Here is a 17,234-nt window from a genome sequence, read left to right on the forward strand (position 1 = left end):
AAGCTAACAGAGAATAGCACAGCAATCCATGGATCTCTTTGCCATGAGATAACTTTATAACCATTTATATTTTTCTTTTGCAAAGAAGATAATTTGAAGTGTCAGTTTGATGTTTGGGTCCACATACCAGAAAAGATAAATGGGTAGCTGCTGCTAAAAAGAGACGTGGCTACAGCAGATAATGTTTTTTCAACCAAATCTTAAAAGCACTGAGCTTCAGTGTATTTGTACATTTTTATGTGCAGGCAGAAGATTAGTCTGCGTTGTAGAGACAAAACTGAATGACTGGGTTCGATAGCTACTGAGTTGTTATGTTAAGACTTGTAGGACTTATGGAACTATATGCAATTACTTTGGTTTTACATAAGCATGTATTTAATTTTACTAAATGTTCCATATTTATACTGGTTTTTGGGCTCTTGCTATTATCTTCATTTTATAGTGTGGTCCTCAGTGAAACTAACTTTAAAAGTTGGTCCTTAACCAGCTGCAGCGACGTGGTCATTCATAGAAGGCTTTAAGGTTTTCTTCACCCTGAGTTTGAATGAGCTAAATCATAAAATCATACAGATTTAGGAAAATTATTCCCAGACGCAAGAACCACAAAACTGATGCAACACAACAGCTACTAACAGTTAATGCAATCCTCTTGCTAAAGGCCCATAGCTACCAAGAAAGCTGTCAGTGATTGATTCATCTCCTCTTAAAACAAAATGTATTTGGCTCACTTTAGCATACATCCAATAAGTCAATACTTTTCTCAAGCTCTCTTTTATACTCTTTTTTTGATTAATCTTCTTTGTCATTTTTTATTCCAGAGAGAGGTAGACAAGCTGGATTAGTCTGGTGTTTCGTGTATTTAAAGGTGAAAGTCAATACATCCAAGGACTTTGTCTGCTAGATTAAAAAATAAAAAAGATCAATGTAACTAGCATAATGAGAATTTGAGTGTTAAAAAAAAGGAGAGAATTAAAGAAGATAATATCCTGCAGGTTACCCTCACGTCCAGCAGAGGGTAGTAGTATATCATAAGTAACTACTGTAGTTGGCTTGTGCTTCTCTTTTCCTCTCTGCCTGTCAGTCTTTTTGTTTTGCTGCTCCTCTGCTTTGTCCAACAGCTGAGCAACCTGTTGACAGAAGTTTTCAGCTTTGGGTTTCTGATCTTGCAATAGCTGCTGCGTGCATCTGTAATTTATTTATTGATTTTTGCCGGTTGACATTGAAACACTGGTTCAGTTTATATATATAGACAGCTTCTAGTTCTTTTGAATGTCCCCCTTTGAAAATATCTGGACCTAAACTCTGCATGACAGATCTGGCCACCAGTAGGTTAGAAGAAGCCTTTAGCATCAGAAGCCTTCGCATGCTGTGTGTGCTCAATTTCAAATGAAAGTTTAATGATCCATGCAGAGAAACAGGAGCGGGGTTGGTCGGTTGGTTTTCAGCAACGTTTAGGTGGGTGGTTTGTGTCAGAGTTAGATCTACATTAACACCAAGGATTTCTAATCATTCACTCATCAGTGGTTTTATAATACAAATCCCAAAATGCCATATTTGTGTATGCAGACCTTATATATGTACATGTGTTTTTATATAGGTTCCATTTGTGCACATGCCTTTGTGTATGTGTGTGTCACAGGCTTTGGGATAGATGGAGCCCTGTCACCGTGTCACCATGGAGATAAGAGAAGCCTGACAGCACAGGAGAGAGCATGACAGCTTTTATATCAATCACACTGACTTATAACTGCGTGCGTGTATGTGTTACGAGTGTCTGTACGTTAAGGGGTAAGGAAGGGGTATTAAGCCGGAATCAGAAATAAATCAATGTCATGTGGTTTATATGTCAGCAGCTGTTGTCAGTTTGGCCTCACCTCTCGCTGTAATCTCTAAACTCCAGTGGCTACATGTAAACTCTCTCTCTCACGCACACACACTGCTCTGACACACAAACAAACAGATGCCAGTGTGTGTCACCCATCTCTAAGTGTCTGGACGACGCCCAAAAGGAGAGGGTTGGCCAAATGCTGTCCTGGCACCGAAAAAATCTACATCTTTCAGCTTGTCGCAGATCTAATCTCTCTCTGTCTAATTTATTCACTGATCCTCTCTAGCTCCTTCTACCCTCAATTTCTATTCCTCCTCTCAAACTTCTCTTCATCTTTTTTCCCCTCGTTGCTTCTACAATATCATCTCACCATATTTTCCAGCATCTCTTTCTTTCTTTCTCTCTCTCTCTTTGTGTTTACACATCTCCAAACATCGTCCAAACCCGGAGCCTCAGTGAGTCTGTAAGCTGATGCAGCGTATCTGTGAGGAATTGGGAATTCAATTGGAGAAAATCAGGCTTTTGAGTTTTCAGCCAGATATTTAATTATGGGAGTAAATTACAGCTGTGTCACTGCGGGGACACAGCGCAGAGGTAATGTGACTAAGAAAACAATAAATAAGCACAAAATAAACATAAAGTCAATACCATGCTTGATTAGATATATAACACCTACTGCTGCTCTTGCTAAACCTCCCATGCTTGCTTACTTTCACCCCGCCGCAAACACACACCACATTCTCTGTAGCTGTTTGTGTGCGTTAATACCTGGAAACATTTCACTAATATTATCTGAATCCTTTGCCCTGCTGTGGATCTCTGGCAGTAGATTAGAGAGAGGCCAGTAGTGAGATGGAAAGATAGGGACTTGGAAAATAGTAAGATAGAAATCTAACCTTCACTGTGATTAGGTACTGACCTCACAGGCCTGCTGTCTGTACTGATAAAGGAAGACAAACACACACACAAAAGCACCCACCTGCACACACGCTAACCCATCCCTTATTTTGAAATCGGCGAATCATTCGATCCTTATCGGCGTTCATTCACTTCATTTCTCTTGTCGCTTTTCCGTCTGTTCTACCGAAACCTAAGGGAGGAGATAATCGTGCTATGATCTGTTTTCCAAATGTGCTCTTCACACAGTTAGCCTTTTTTTATTTGCTCAGCTGAGAATGTTTTCTTTAAGATAAAGAAAAAAAAGTTCAAACAGGGTAAACTTGCACGACTCGAGTAATCTCAGACATTTCTTTAGCTGGTTTTCTAAAAAGACATTGCTGCTGCCTGTTAGCCGATTACAGATTTTAAAAAGCACTTGGTTCACAAGGTGTAGCTTACAGTAGACAGCAGTGGATCCATATCGTCACAAGGTCATGACTGATAACATTCGTGCGCTGAGAAGACTGATACTGACACGAAATTTAATGGTTCTTCCGCCTGCCGTTTTCAAGAAGGCCTCATCTGATGTCATGTAACTCTGTTAGCACATCTATCAGATATCACATATCCGTGCTCTCAAACATAACTCGTTTTAAAGTCTGCGTTAAAGCCGGGGATAACGAGGTTATGTTCCCTCATATTCTGTTCCCCCTATGCGTCGACGCATACACGCGCATGTGCAGGCAGACGCTTGCACACCTCCATTGAGTCAGTCACTGAGTTCTCCATCACTGCCAGCGGTAGCCCAGTGCTCTTTGGTTGGTTGCAGGTTGATGGATGAGTCTCCCTTGAGCAGCTCTGTTAAAGCGCCTCTCTATCAGGCTGCAGCCGCATGGGCCCTCACATTTGATTAGAGCCCAATGGAAGCCAGTTGCTCCTTGTCATCATTCATACAGCACGGGCCCGGGATGCAACTGCGACAGCCACCGGAGCACAGCGCTTGACACACTGAGGAAGCCATTTCGGTGCAAAAGAGAGGATATTATGTGACTCATGTACAACTCTGTCTCACATGGGTGGCACTGCACTTGGCTGGAGAGGAGAGATAGGGAGAGGGATACTTGAAAGAGCAGAGTGTTATTTACCTTCTTCATAGGTTACATTCAGAGCTGAAAGCCTCATCCAAGATTCTATCAATCAAATTGGCAACCTATTCATTTAAATTACACCTGAATGAGAATGAGGACCATTACGGCTCTTCAGAAACTCGAAAGCTTGACGTTGCTTCGAGTCTGTCTTTCTCCCTCTTTCACCCGCTCTGTTTCCCTACCCCTCCCTTATCATCTTTCCTCTTTTCTCTTTCATCTCCCTCTGTTGGTATTTACATGTCAATGACTTTTGCGTAAGTGCCTTTCTCGTTTCTTTTTCTCTCTCTTTTTTTTGTCTGCTATTTACATGTCAGTGGCTTTCCCTACTTGATGGTTGAAATGAAAGTAATTTGCTTTGTGACAGTCAGGCCATTTTACCAGCTATTACTCTCATCCATTCTGGTCAGTGAATACTGATGACAGTGAAACCAGGGAGCTGTGAAGAAATTTTGCAAGCTCTCGCGTTAGTGACGCTGGTATGACTTTCGCGTGTCGGCGCTCTCTGCCACTTTCACCTCTGAAGGTGTTTTTTAATGATATGTGACGTCCTCACCCTTTTTTTGTTTCAAACTTTTGCTGCACAAGGCACTCACTTTGATCTTTTTTGGGAGTTGCTTTTGTGCACAGATTCAAATACAAGAAGGACAGTCATCTTAGAAACAGCTTGTTGTTTATTGTTTCAAACCCACCTAGTCACTGCAGCCTTAAGTCAAGCCTGGCATTCTATATGGACTCCACAACAATGTGAAAGCCATTACACTTCCAGAAAATTGCTTTGAATAGTTGATACTTCCACACACAAAAAAAGCAATTTCAGCATGGGATCACGGTACTTCCCAGTGAGGGCCTGGAGATAAGTCTCAACTGATGATGCGGTTTAAAAATAAAGACTAATTTCCTTTTAATCAGGAGCATAGACCGTGCCACACAGAGTGTTAAATCACTGTTTCAGAAGTGATTTAAGGATGGCTGCACACAAATCATCGAGGATAGGAGTCAGATAAAATGATGAATGCGCTGATGTGCTTGGGGGTCAGCAGCTCGCATGTCTAGGTGGACACACAGGCGCGCGCGCGCACGCACGCACATACGTAAATGCACGCCACCTCTCTGCTCTGTTGTTTTTAAGAGTTCCGCTGGCCATTAATGATTTATTTTTACAGGCAGAACAGAAATATGACTGCTTATGACTGAAATATTGATGGCTTTGCATGAATTATTAATAGGACTGATTTCTGGAATAAAGATGCAGTTGACCTACAGTAGTCAGAGGTTGAGGTATGGCCCTAATATCTTTTCTTATGGTTTATAAGGGTGTGCGTGCATGCCTCCAAATGTTCACAGAGGTGCTTTTGATGTTGGTTTACCTTCCTTTGTGTTCAAGTGCAAGAGGGACGAGGCTTTGTGAGACTGCGACAAATGCTTGGCCGACCTTTGAGACATGCATGTATGAATGAGAGTGAGTTGCGCTGAGGTAATTCAGCCAGTGATGTGTTTATTCGTTTAACAACTACACTGCCCACAGATTGTTACTCAGCTGACAAAGTAGCAACCTGTCTATGCTGCAGCTTTTGCCAAAACAACCTGCTTGCTTTGAAAACTGCCTCCGCGTGAGTCTAATTTGGTGCTGAGGAGTGTGAGTAGTTAGTGTAAATCTTGGTGCGCCTCTACAATGGCTAAAAGGATTATTGGAGTAGCAATGTGGAACAATAACAGCCAAAGCAGTGAGTAAAAGGGTAGTTTGTTTGGGTTTTTTTGGCTTCTTTACTTGTTTCTTTTACACTGGATGGCTGTGTCCATTTTCTTTGTTTTTGTCCATTATTATATAAAAAATTAATGAGCCATCACTTTGTGTTTCATCAGTTTGAATTCAAATACGCATACTTGTTTTCTTGCAGTATAGAAATTAGAGAGCATCTTGGGAGGATAGCATAGCCCATCATGATCTTCTGCCCATGGCTTCTCAGCAGTTAATGCTACTATGATACATGTATACAGTATATGTGTAAAAGGTTGACATGTCAACTGCTGGTTTGTGAAGAGCTGTTTGAAGTAAAGACGATAGGGTGGTAACCTATCAGCTCATACTAGCAAGGTTAGCAGCTTTCACTCACAGGCACAGATTTCTCCTAATATCATATTAAATTTTTCATATAATACCATATGAAAAAAATTCCTTTAATACAATATTATTTGTTTGTCAGACCACGATCTGCCAGATAATAGTATATATTATTCCATGCTTCATATATTATTATTATTTTTATTATCGTCACGATTTCAAGTGCTGTAATATAATTCTAATGAACCTGAAAGTCAGCGTTTGGCATGACCGCCTTTATTCATCAACACAGCCTGAACTCTCTTAGGCAAGCTTTCTGGTTATTTCTTTAAGTAGGAATACTTCTCCAGGCTTCTTGAAGGATGTTCAAAGGTCTTCTTTATGATGCTTTCTGCCATTTGTTCCATTACTTCAAGTTCAGGCCCACATAGCAAAATTGGTATGGTCCAGATCTGGCCCACACAATGTGCTTACACATGGCCCACATACCGCAAAGAATGACGGCCTTTCGGTGGCCCAGATTTGGTTTGCCAGATCACAAGGCCAGTTGCAGACACACTGGTGGTCCTGTGCTGGCCCATGTGTGGATTACCTCTGGCAAACCTGATCTGGGCCACCAAACGGCGGTCATTCTTTGCAGTATGTGGGCCATGTGTAAGTTGTGTGCAGCCACGGGCCAGTTGCAGACACACTGCTGGCCCTGTGCTGGCCCAGAACAGTTTCAGCTCTGGCCCCAGATGTCAGCCTAATGTGTATCTTAATCAAGCCATGTAATAACAACATGTGCCACAACATGCAAAAGTAACATGACAAAACTCTGCTCAGACAGTGAATGGACTGACTCTTATATAGCGCTTTTCTAGTCTCCTGGATTGCTCATTGTGCTCTATGTAACATGCCACATTCACCCACTTTCTCTAAACTGAGTGCTTCCTAACTACATTCGTACACATTCACACGCTTGATATGCAGACTGGAGGAGCCAGTGATCGAACCACTAACCTTCTAATCCGTAGGTGACCCGCTCTACCTCCTGAGCTACAGCCACCCACTGGCAAAGATGAGTAAACTGTCACTAGGTTTTGGATAAAGTGTACACTCACAAACCTGTCAAACCTGCATTTGAAACGTTGGCTACCATAGCAGTATAGTATTGCAACATGGCATTTGGGTCTTCTAACTAAAATAGGAAAATAGGAACATAAATAGTGCCATCATTGCCAGACCCGGCCCACATCTGGTAGACATACACCCTGCCATGACAGCAGTCAGTCAGAAGTGCCAGCTTGATCCAGGGAAGACCTGTTTTCTATGGGCCTGGGCCACATAAACCAAACCACAATCGGGCCAGATATGGCATGCCATCACATAGACAGTGCCATCTATGCCAGGCCTGGCCCATATCTGGATGACATACACCTTATCACGCCAGAAGTCAGCCAGCAGTGCCGCCTTGATACCAGATCTGGGCCAGACCTCCTTGCTATGTGGGGGAGAGGCCGATCCATGACTGCTAATGTTCCATTGTGTGTGTGTTTATACTGCACTGACAGTGTGTTTGAGATTATTGTCATGCCATCAATTTTGATGGAATGAATCAACACCACTGACTGAAATGCAGCCCCAAATCATGGCAGGGCCTGTAGATGGCTGTAGATATTCACTGTTGTGCCTCTCTCATGATATACTCCAACTTTGTTTTATTGATTTCAACGATGACATACAAAGTTAGCAACAGCAAAGTCGATCTTGATTTCAGAACAGTTGTATGTCCATTGTCCCCTCCAACCCCCCCATCACGAATTCTCCCCCTACCAGGTCCACACTAGACAAGACACCGCAGAGAGCCAGTCTCTGCCCACACACACAAAAAAAGAATATCACAAGACCCATACACATAGCAAGCATAACCCAAAAAAACAACAACAACAACCCCCCCCCCCCACACACACACACAAAAAACAAAATAAAACAGAAACAGAAACAGAAACAAAAAACAAAAAACAAAAAAGGGACCAAACAAAACCAAAGGAAAAACAAATAAATAAAGTAAAAATAAGATAAAAAAAAAAAAATCCAAACTTTATAATGTAGCTTCACTCAGTTCACTTCAGACTCCACCAGTAAGAGAGATGATTTCCAGATTATGTTAAATTTCCTAATAGAACCTTTTAGAGAGAATCTAAGTTTTTCCAACTTTAAGTTAAAGAGTACATCTCTCACCCAATGATTATGAGTTGGGGGGTGAGGAAGCTTCCACTTCAACAGAATAAGCCTCAGAGCTAGTAAAGTGGTAAAGGCTAGGGCCTGTTTGAGGGGGCCAGATAAGTTCAAGTCGGGAGGAATGCCAAAAATTGCGGAGAGTGGATTAGGAGGGACAGTCTGGCCATATGCTTGGCTAAGTTTGTCGAATATGTCGAAGACCAAAACATGTGGACATGGTTCATAGGTGATAGTCCACATCTGCTACAGGGATCACTAATGGTTGGATAGATTTTAGATAATTTTGCGTTTGTATAATGTACTTTATAGACCACCTTGCACTGAATCAAAGCATGACAGGCACAAATTGAGGACGAGTGTATCAATTTCAAAGCAGAATCCCACTGTCATGGTCCCCGTGTCTGCCCGGCCAGCTCCACAAGGCCACATGTGTTTGGTGTACATTCTCCTCTCTCCTCCTCGCCAGGGCGGAGCTCACTGCAGGTTCCCGCCCTTGGCGCACACCTGCATCTCGTCAGGCTCTGATAACGGGTTGTGCTCTTAAGGCCGGGACGCAGACAGCCTCACTGCTGGATGATTATGCTAGACACGTCAGTGAACCTCTGCCTCGAATCCTTAAGCTTTGTAAACTTGCTGCGATCTCTGTGTAACCTTATTTTCCCCTGTGCACAGTTTTCCCCGGACCTGTGACTAACCTGTTGTTTCAACCACTGTAAAGAAGAAGAGCTAGCGTGTGAGTGACTCCAATCCCGGACTTCCCTTTCGGACCTAGGACCCCCGTTCCCCTCACTGTATATATCTGCATCTGGTGATTGTGTAAATAAATGTTGTTTTCCCCTGAACACTGCTCTGCGCCTGAGTCCTACTACACCGCATGACACCCACTGCTGTTCTGGCAGGGTTGTCTGTAGCTCTTCCTCCCATCTCAACTTAGTATGAGAAATGGATTTGGGGACCAAAGTATCTAGTATTTTATACAAGGCTGATATCAGTCTATTTTGATGAGGGTTCGTCTGCAGGATGATATCCAGATTTGTTTCTGGAGGCAGATTGGGAAAGTGAGGGAACTGCGTCTTTACAAAACCTCTAGCCTGAAGATAACGAAAAAAAATTGGAATTAGGCAGGTCGTATTTAGACGATAGGTCAGCAAAAGATAGAAAGGTGTCCTGACTGTACAAGTCCTTAACAGTCCTAAGTCCTTTATCTTTCCAACTTCTAAAGGCCGCATCAATGTTTGAAGGTGCAAAATTACAATTTTTTAATAAAGGTGTTAGCAAAGACAGTCCAAGTAGCCCAAAGTATTTTCTGAACTGTCGCCAAATAGTTACCGCTTCCTTAGCTATTGGATTATCCCCAACAAGGGTTGGAGAGAAAGGGAGTGGTGAGCTGAGTGTTGATGATAATGAGTAACAGCTAGATGCAGTTTCCATTTGTACCCAGGCTGGTACAGGGGGTTGTTGTGAACCCAATGTAAGAGTTTTTGTATGTTAGCTGCCCAATAGTAGTGTCTAAAATTGGGCAGACCAAGACCACGTCAGTTTTACAGGACTGAAGAATAGACTTGCGAATTCTAGCTTGTTTCCCTCCCCATATGATATGTGACAGAATTTTTTCTATCTTGTCGAAGAATGCCTTAGTAAGAAGACTTGGGACATGTTGAAAAAGATACAAGAATTTGGGGGGGACACTCATCTTTATCAGGTTAACTCTCCCTGCCACTGACAATGATAGTGAAGTCCAACGGTCACAATCTTTCCCAACATTGTCTAGTAGGGATAGAAAATTCTCCTTCATCATTTTAGGTATAGAAGCGGAAATAAAAACCCCCAGATATCTAAATCCGGTTTCTGCCCACTTAAAGGGCACTATTGAGTGGGGAAGAGCTCTGGCCAGGGAGTTGAGGGGTTGCAACTCGCTTTTTTGATAATTGAGCTTATATCCTGACAGTGTACCATATTGGTCCAGTATGTTAAAAAGCACTGGGAATGAGTTTAGAGGGTCAGAAATGTACAGGAGTCGCCTGCATAAAGGGAGAGTTTGTGGGTCACACCGAACCTTGTAATGCCTTTAAATCTATCCTCTGAACGCAGCCATATTACAAGAGGCCCGATAGCAATGGCGAATAGGAGGGGTGAGAGAGGGTGCCCTTGCCTAGTGCTCCTCTCAAGTGGAAAAGGCGAAAACAAGTTGTTGTTAGTACGAATACAGGTGGATGGCGAAGAATATAGTAGCTTAACCCAGAGAATAAAGTCAACCCCTAAGCCAAAACTATCCATCACCTCATAGAGGAAGCTCCACTCGACGTGGTCGAAGGCTTTCTCCGCGTCAAGAGATACCACAACCTCTGGAATTGAGTTGCACGATGTGTGGAGAATTTTAGATAGTATTTTAAAATCAATATTTAAAAGAGAAATTGGTCTGTAACTGCTACATAGTACACCTCTTGACACTTCAGTAGAGTTATTCAATTCAAGGAAAAGTGAGAACTGTGATCTCAAAAATTTTGTGTAGTCATCCCTTATCAACAGGCTAGAGTTAAATCTCCAATGTTTAATGGGTCGAGAGGGGGTCGCTAATACCACATCAAAAGAAACTGGTGAGTGATCTGAAATGGCGATAACATGATACTCACAATGGCTAATTTTACAGAAACCTAATATCGATAAGAAAAAAGTCTATACGTGTATATGTATGGTGGGGATGAGAGAAAAAAGAAAATGCCTTAGTAGTAGGATTTGCATGTCGCCATAGATCCACAATCCCCAGCTGAGTTTTGAAAAATTCTAGGGTTTTAGCAGATTTACTTAAGGAACAGGCCTTAGTTGACGATCTATCCAGCAGAGTGTCCTGAACCAAGTTAAAGTCCCCTCCAATAATAAGATGATAGTTTTCCAAATTTGGAAGTGAAGAGAAAAGTTTAGCTATAAAAGAGTCATCGTCCCAATTCGGCCCGTACACGCTAGCCAGTATTACAAGTGAGCCCTGCAAGTTTCCTGACACAAATGTGAAACGGCCATCTGGATCAGCAATAACTTTATGTTACTCAAACAGAATATTATTACGAATAAGTATGGCTGTCCCTCTAGCCTTGGCGTTAAATTTGGAATGATATATATTGCCGATCCAGTTTCTCTTGAGTCGCCTCACTTCTTTGTTGCAGAGATGCGTCTCTTGAAGAAAAAACACATTTCCTTTAAGCTGCTGTAAATGCGCCACAACTTTGTTAATTTTGGTTGCATTCCTCACACCTCTCACGTTCCAGGAGACAATTCTAAGACCGCTGATTGTGTTCAACATACCTTACTGTATTCAGACAGGTCTTTGATTTGACAAGTTGACAGTGGCCAGGGGAAGACTGGTGTCTGTACTTGAGGTAATAGGCTGTGAACAGGAAAGGGGAAAAAAAACAAAACAGAAAAAACATAAAACAGGACAATACATACATGCACGTTGAACAACATAAATTGGACCTGGAAACTCCTGAAAACAAAACTTGCAAGTGTCCATTGCACAGCAGGGTATAAACATTCCCCTGCGAAGACTTTGCCATCACAACTCTATCAAATGGCTTCCCTTTGGCGGCAAGGTCTCACTATGAAAATATACCTTGTCTATATTCGTCTAGAAAAATTGAGGAACTAGGATGTATCTTACTATACAAAAACGGACAGAAGAAAAGCACAACAAAGGGCAGGCTGAGGTATTGTTGTCCTCCATTTGTACATGGCAGGAATCAAACTGTAGGAGAGGTAATAATAATAAAAGAATATGTGTTTATATAAAGTAAAACAGTATATACATATATGTGTATGTAGCAGACTAGTGAGCATGCCAACAGTGGCATTAGAACAATAGTATAAACAGGGGTATTGTAAATGAAAATGAGAGAAGAACAGTGAAAAAGAATGAGGTTAGAATCACTCATACCATGCTGTCTTCTAGATACCAAACATCAAACTAAAATGTCATGAGCCCTTCTACGGAAGTGGCAGGATCCAACCATGACCATGTTTTCAGATCAGGTCTCCAGAATGTTAAAACTCAGAGGTTGGTGTGAGGCGATGTAGCGTCGCCTGGTGACGCCAGTCGCTTCCGGTTCCCTTCGTCAGTCATAATGAGCAGTTTGGCCAGGTAGCGAAGCTGAGGCTTGAGTCCAAGATCATACAACTCCTTCATAACTCTGCGGTAAGCGGACCATTGTTCCAGCACCGCAGGGCAATAGTCCTCGACAATATGGATGGGGGTGCCCTTATATTTCAGTTTACCCCGCATTTCCCGAGCTTTGCACACAACGAGCTGATGGGTCTGATCGCTATGGAAATAGACAACAACCGCTCGAGGTTTCACGTTGGGGCCTGGTCTTGCTACCAGCGCCTGGTGGGCTCGATCCAACTCCGGGGCCGTTTTCAAAACGTCCACTCCAAATATGTCCACAAGCATCTGAGAAAAGAACACAGTTGGCCTGGGCCACTCAATATTTTCAGGGACCCCCAAGAGGTGAATGTTGTTGCGGCGGCTTCTGCTTTCAATGTCGATTAGCCTAGCTCTCAGCTTATCGCTATCCTCTACCACTACCGCTAACTTAGCCACCACATCCTGGAGCTCCGCATTTGTAGCTGTGGCCGTGGTTTCCAAAGCTGTAATCCGTTGGTCATGGCTGTTGAGAGTTGTTTGGATGCTGTCCAGCTTGTTTTCAAGTCGCTGAACGGATGTCTTGAATTCTGCCGAAAGCGAGGCTTTGTGCTCATCCAGCGTGGTCTTTAGCATAGCCATGATAGCCTCATTAGCTGCACCGAGCTCATTTCTTTTTTGCTCCTGGTTCCTGGTGTTTCTACTGGTCATCTTGGCAGATTATGACACCAGACAAACAATACCACCAATATAAGTCCCCACTTTGTAGCAGGTAGTGAGAAAATTATTAAGTAGTTGTGATAAAAGTAGGAGCCCTGCGAAGAGCGACTATTCCGACATGCCGTCAACCGGAAACCATCCTCTCATGATATACTAACAACAATTTGAACCAAAAATTTTCAAATTTGGATTCTTCATTCCATCAGACCTGTTCCCACTTATTTTCAGTCCAGTTCTTGTGTAATTTGGAATAATCAGCCCTTTCTCACCGTTTCCCTTCCTTAAAAATGGCTTCTTGAGAGCCACCCATTTCTGATGCAACTTCAGTGAGCAACACATGGATAAACTGAAGGGCTAGATGCATCTCTCGGGTCCTGTATCAGAGCTTTCAGATACTGTTCATATCAAGCTTATGCGCAAGTTCAGTAAGGGAGCTCTGTAATCACTCATCTGCCTGCTTTCTTGAGTGCTGCTTTTCTGTTCTCTACATCACTACCTCTTTCCCACGCTGTCAATCTCAATACTGTCAACATTACTCTAGTCCAGTCATCTTATTGCCTGCTTTCTTTGGGCCAATAAGCCTCCACATCATTCTCCCTTTCAGACTCCCCACCTCCTCTGCATCTCCACCTCAAAGACACCTCAGTCAGAGCTCCATCCAAACCTCAGTCTTCATCTTCACCACTACCAGTGTCTAGACTCAAATTCATTCACCTCTGGGATTCTGCCATCTAATCAATAAATACATAAATTTCTCCACCTCAATAAATCATATTCAAATTCTTCCAAATAATTTCTCCTTATTAGCCCTCTGGGGTCGCCGGACGTGCCGGTGCGTCAAAATCACATGACCAATTTAAGACGACACAGCTACAAGATGCAGTAAGTCAGACTCTCCATTTCAAATTGGGTCGAAAGTGCAGACTTCAGACTATATACCAGTTTGTGAATTGTGTCGATGGGCTACGTAAAACCAGAGTTATGATAAAAAATACACGCAATGTTTTTTTCTGAACAAAACACCGGTGTTTACAGTGGGAAGAACGGGAAAAACTGCGTTTTCTACAGACAGCGCTAGCAAACACTCTCCGCTTGCGAGTGAAAAAAGAAAAAGAAAAAACACCCCTTCCCTATTGGTGTTAGGTTTTACCATGTCAGCCAATGAAAAAGAATGATATGGCAACATGTGACATTTGGTTGTTTAGGGAGAAGGGGAAGTTTTTAGGAGTGACACCTGCGACAGAAAGCGGGCGAGCGACAGAGAGAGAGAGAGCGAGTTTTCATATGTGAGACATTAGTGACGTTTAGCGTGTTTGGAGGCTGTAGTTAGTGGGTTGTGTGGTTATTGTCTTGTATTGTGTGCCAGTTAGACTGCTGAATTTCACATTTTCTCCAAAAAAAGCCGTCAAAGGCAGATTCCAGTGTAAACGCTGTTCCCACATGGAAAACTGGACTCATGCACCTCCTGCTGTCAGACCTGCAGGGTTTAGGCCTATGGTGTTCTCCTCTGTCTTATACTGAACACAAACTAAATTTTTTGGACTGGCACAAATAATTTGTGTGCCTTCTTATTTGATGCAGCACACCTGATTGTTTTGTAAATAGATTTAAACGGTTATATAAAAAACACCTGAAGCCCCGGTGCATTTTTAGGTAAATAGTACCATATAACTTTGTTGTTTGCAAAACTTGTGCATAATTTTTAGAAATGTACAATTTCTATTTGCATTTCAAGTTATGAAAATGATTCGTTAAACATGCTTGTGGGTTTTACAGTAAAAAATATAACTTTTTTCTACTCGGGTTTTGAATTTTTTGTCTGAATTTAGATCAACTGTGCTAATATAGTATACCAAAATGAAAAAATAACTCAAATTTCAGATATTTGAGGTTGTGCTGAAAATAATGATACCAAACAAGGCAAGAAAAACATATTTTAAAGGTGAAATATAGAGGTAAAATCAAAAGTAGTCAAAAACGGCCAATTATACCCTGGACCCCAGAGGGTTAAACTGCGGTAGAAAGCTTCCTTTTTCCTCCATTTGTCCAGTTTAATGCCATTTTTCTAAGCACATTCTGGACACCACACTGGTGTGTGCCACGTTTTCAGAGCCTTGTTAATGAAAAAAGAAATTACTTTTTAGATTCAACTAAAGAACAAAGTGCCTAAAGACAAAACTGTTTATTTGCTGCGTTGTTTGTTATGTGTTGACACAACATTGGTTCATCCCTTGAGTTATCCGCCCTTTTTATACTTGAATGATTCATAAATCAGTGGCTTTACAAACAAACACAAAAGTTTCCTCTGTAAATGCTCAAGTACAGTAGAAAGAGTGAAAAAGCAGCCAGTGCCCAAAGAAATCTCCAAAAATCCTGGAGAAGTATTGCTTAAGATCATTTTAAACATTTACAAGACTATCTGGTAGCTCAGAAATAAAACATGACGCATGGCTCAAGACTTTTTGCAGTACTTTAGATTCAAATAATAAAAACAAAAATGGAGCACAAACCTATTGTTTCATTTATGATTACAATTAACCACAATGCGAGCCATATTTTTCATCAGATAATTTCATTAAACTGCACAAACTTCCAAAACTAAGTCAAGAGTTCTGCTTCACTGACTTGAATTAGTTGAGGTGCCCAGATAACCACTGGCCTAGTTGTACTCACCTGGCAACCACACACTGATACAGATGTTAAGAAGTCTTGAAATTTAAATAATTTAGATCTAAAGAGTTTAAACCTCTGTACAGTTGTTGCAAAGTAAACCATTTGCCACAGAGACCCAAACAAATTTTGTCCTGGCTTGATAAGCTGTTCATTTCTGCTCTGCATGGGGTTTCTGTGGGGACTGGGTCGCTTTTAGAGCCAGCCTCAAGTGGCCACTTGAGGAACCGCAGTTTTTGAAACTTGCTCATTAGCTCAATTTTTCAGCCCCAAGGATTTCCACTTGATTTAGACACATGCATGTTTGAATTTAGCCTTTGTAATGGTCTACATGATTACTGTAATCTTGCACGGTGGTCGTGCAGTTCTCTTGGCAAAATCCATCCAGACAATGACAGATAGATACATTTGTACCAAACTACTCAAAACTGCCTTTGCTGCAGTTCTAACTATAGTAGATTTGTGCAACACATTTTTCCACAGTGACACAGACAGACAGATTCACAAGGTAAAAACATTACCAGCTATGCAATCAGTGCTGGTTTCCACCAATTGCAGTCATGACTGCTCTTGTTCCACTCATTACCTCATCCCTTTTCCTATTCCTCTCACAAAAATTAGTGAGCTTTGGACTTATTTTTACCCTCTCATTTTATGTTAAAGTGACCCTCTGCAGAGTGTTTGACGATGCTGTTTTTTTTTTATTTTTTTATGGAGCTGTGATAGATAGATATAGAGTTCAGGGGATGAGTTTGACTAGAAGCTAGAGGCAAAGGAGACAGTAATACATGTTAATGACTCGCAAAAATGAGACCCCAGAGGTGCACAAAGAGTTTAGGCGACAGGAAAAAATGTCTAGTGCAGGCATGTTTCAAGGAAGGACAAAGAACAAAAGGGGATTATTTTTAAGTGTTTAGGCCTTAGCCAAGTTTGCTGGCTTGGCCTGCTTTGTCCTTCACGTGGGTCAAGAGGACAGGGATGCAGGGGTGGGGTGGGGTGAACAGATAGGATCTTTCTCCTCAATGGATGAAGGGAGGCAGCAGGACTAGAGAGGTAAGGGCTGTGAGAAAATAGATGGAAGGGTGTCTGATAGGAGTGAGAGAACAAGAGCAGCTATAGACTGGAAGAGGCTAGGGTGGAGGGCAAATAGAATTAAGGAGGAGTGAATGGATGAAACAGGAAAGTAAAGACTTGTTTATCCAGCATTTCTCATTAGATTTACATTCAAATTTTCATCTAGATAGAAGTAATAAGTAACACACAAGGTGGATAAATATCTCCCAAATTTGTGATTCACCTGCTCCACTGTGTGAATACCTGGGTTTATATGGTGGGCACAGATAAAAAAGAGTTAAGGCTGTAAAGAGATTAGCCAGAATCTATTGCTGAAAGCAAGGGCTTTGAGTAACATAAGGTACAATGGAAGAATCTGGAATCGGTACAGGGTTGAAAGTGTGTGTTTGTGTGTGTGCGTGTGGAGAAAGCGCGTGAAGAAAGAGAGTGTATGCACGTCTCAAAATGATGAGGTTGAGTCCCAAGCCACCAGCTAATGGTTTCCATAGATTTATTGGC

Source organism: Astatotilapia calliptera, chromosome 6, assembly GCF_964374335.1.
Source record: "Astatotilapia calliptera chromosome 6, fAstCal68.1, whole genome shotgun sequence".
Classification (NCBI taxonomy): domain Eukaryota; kingdom Metazoa; phylum Chordata; class Actinopteri; order Cichliformes; family Cichlidae; genus Astatotilapia; species Astatotilapia calliptera.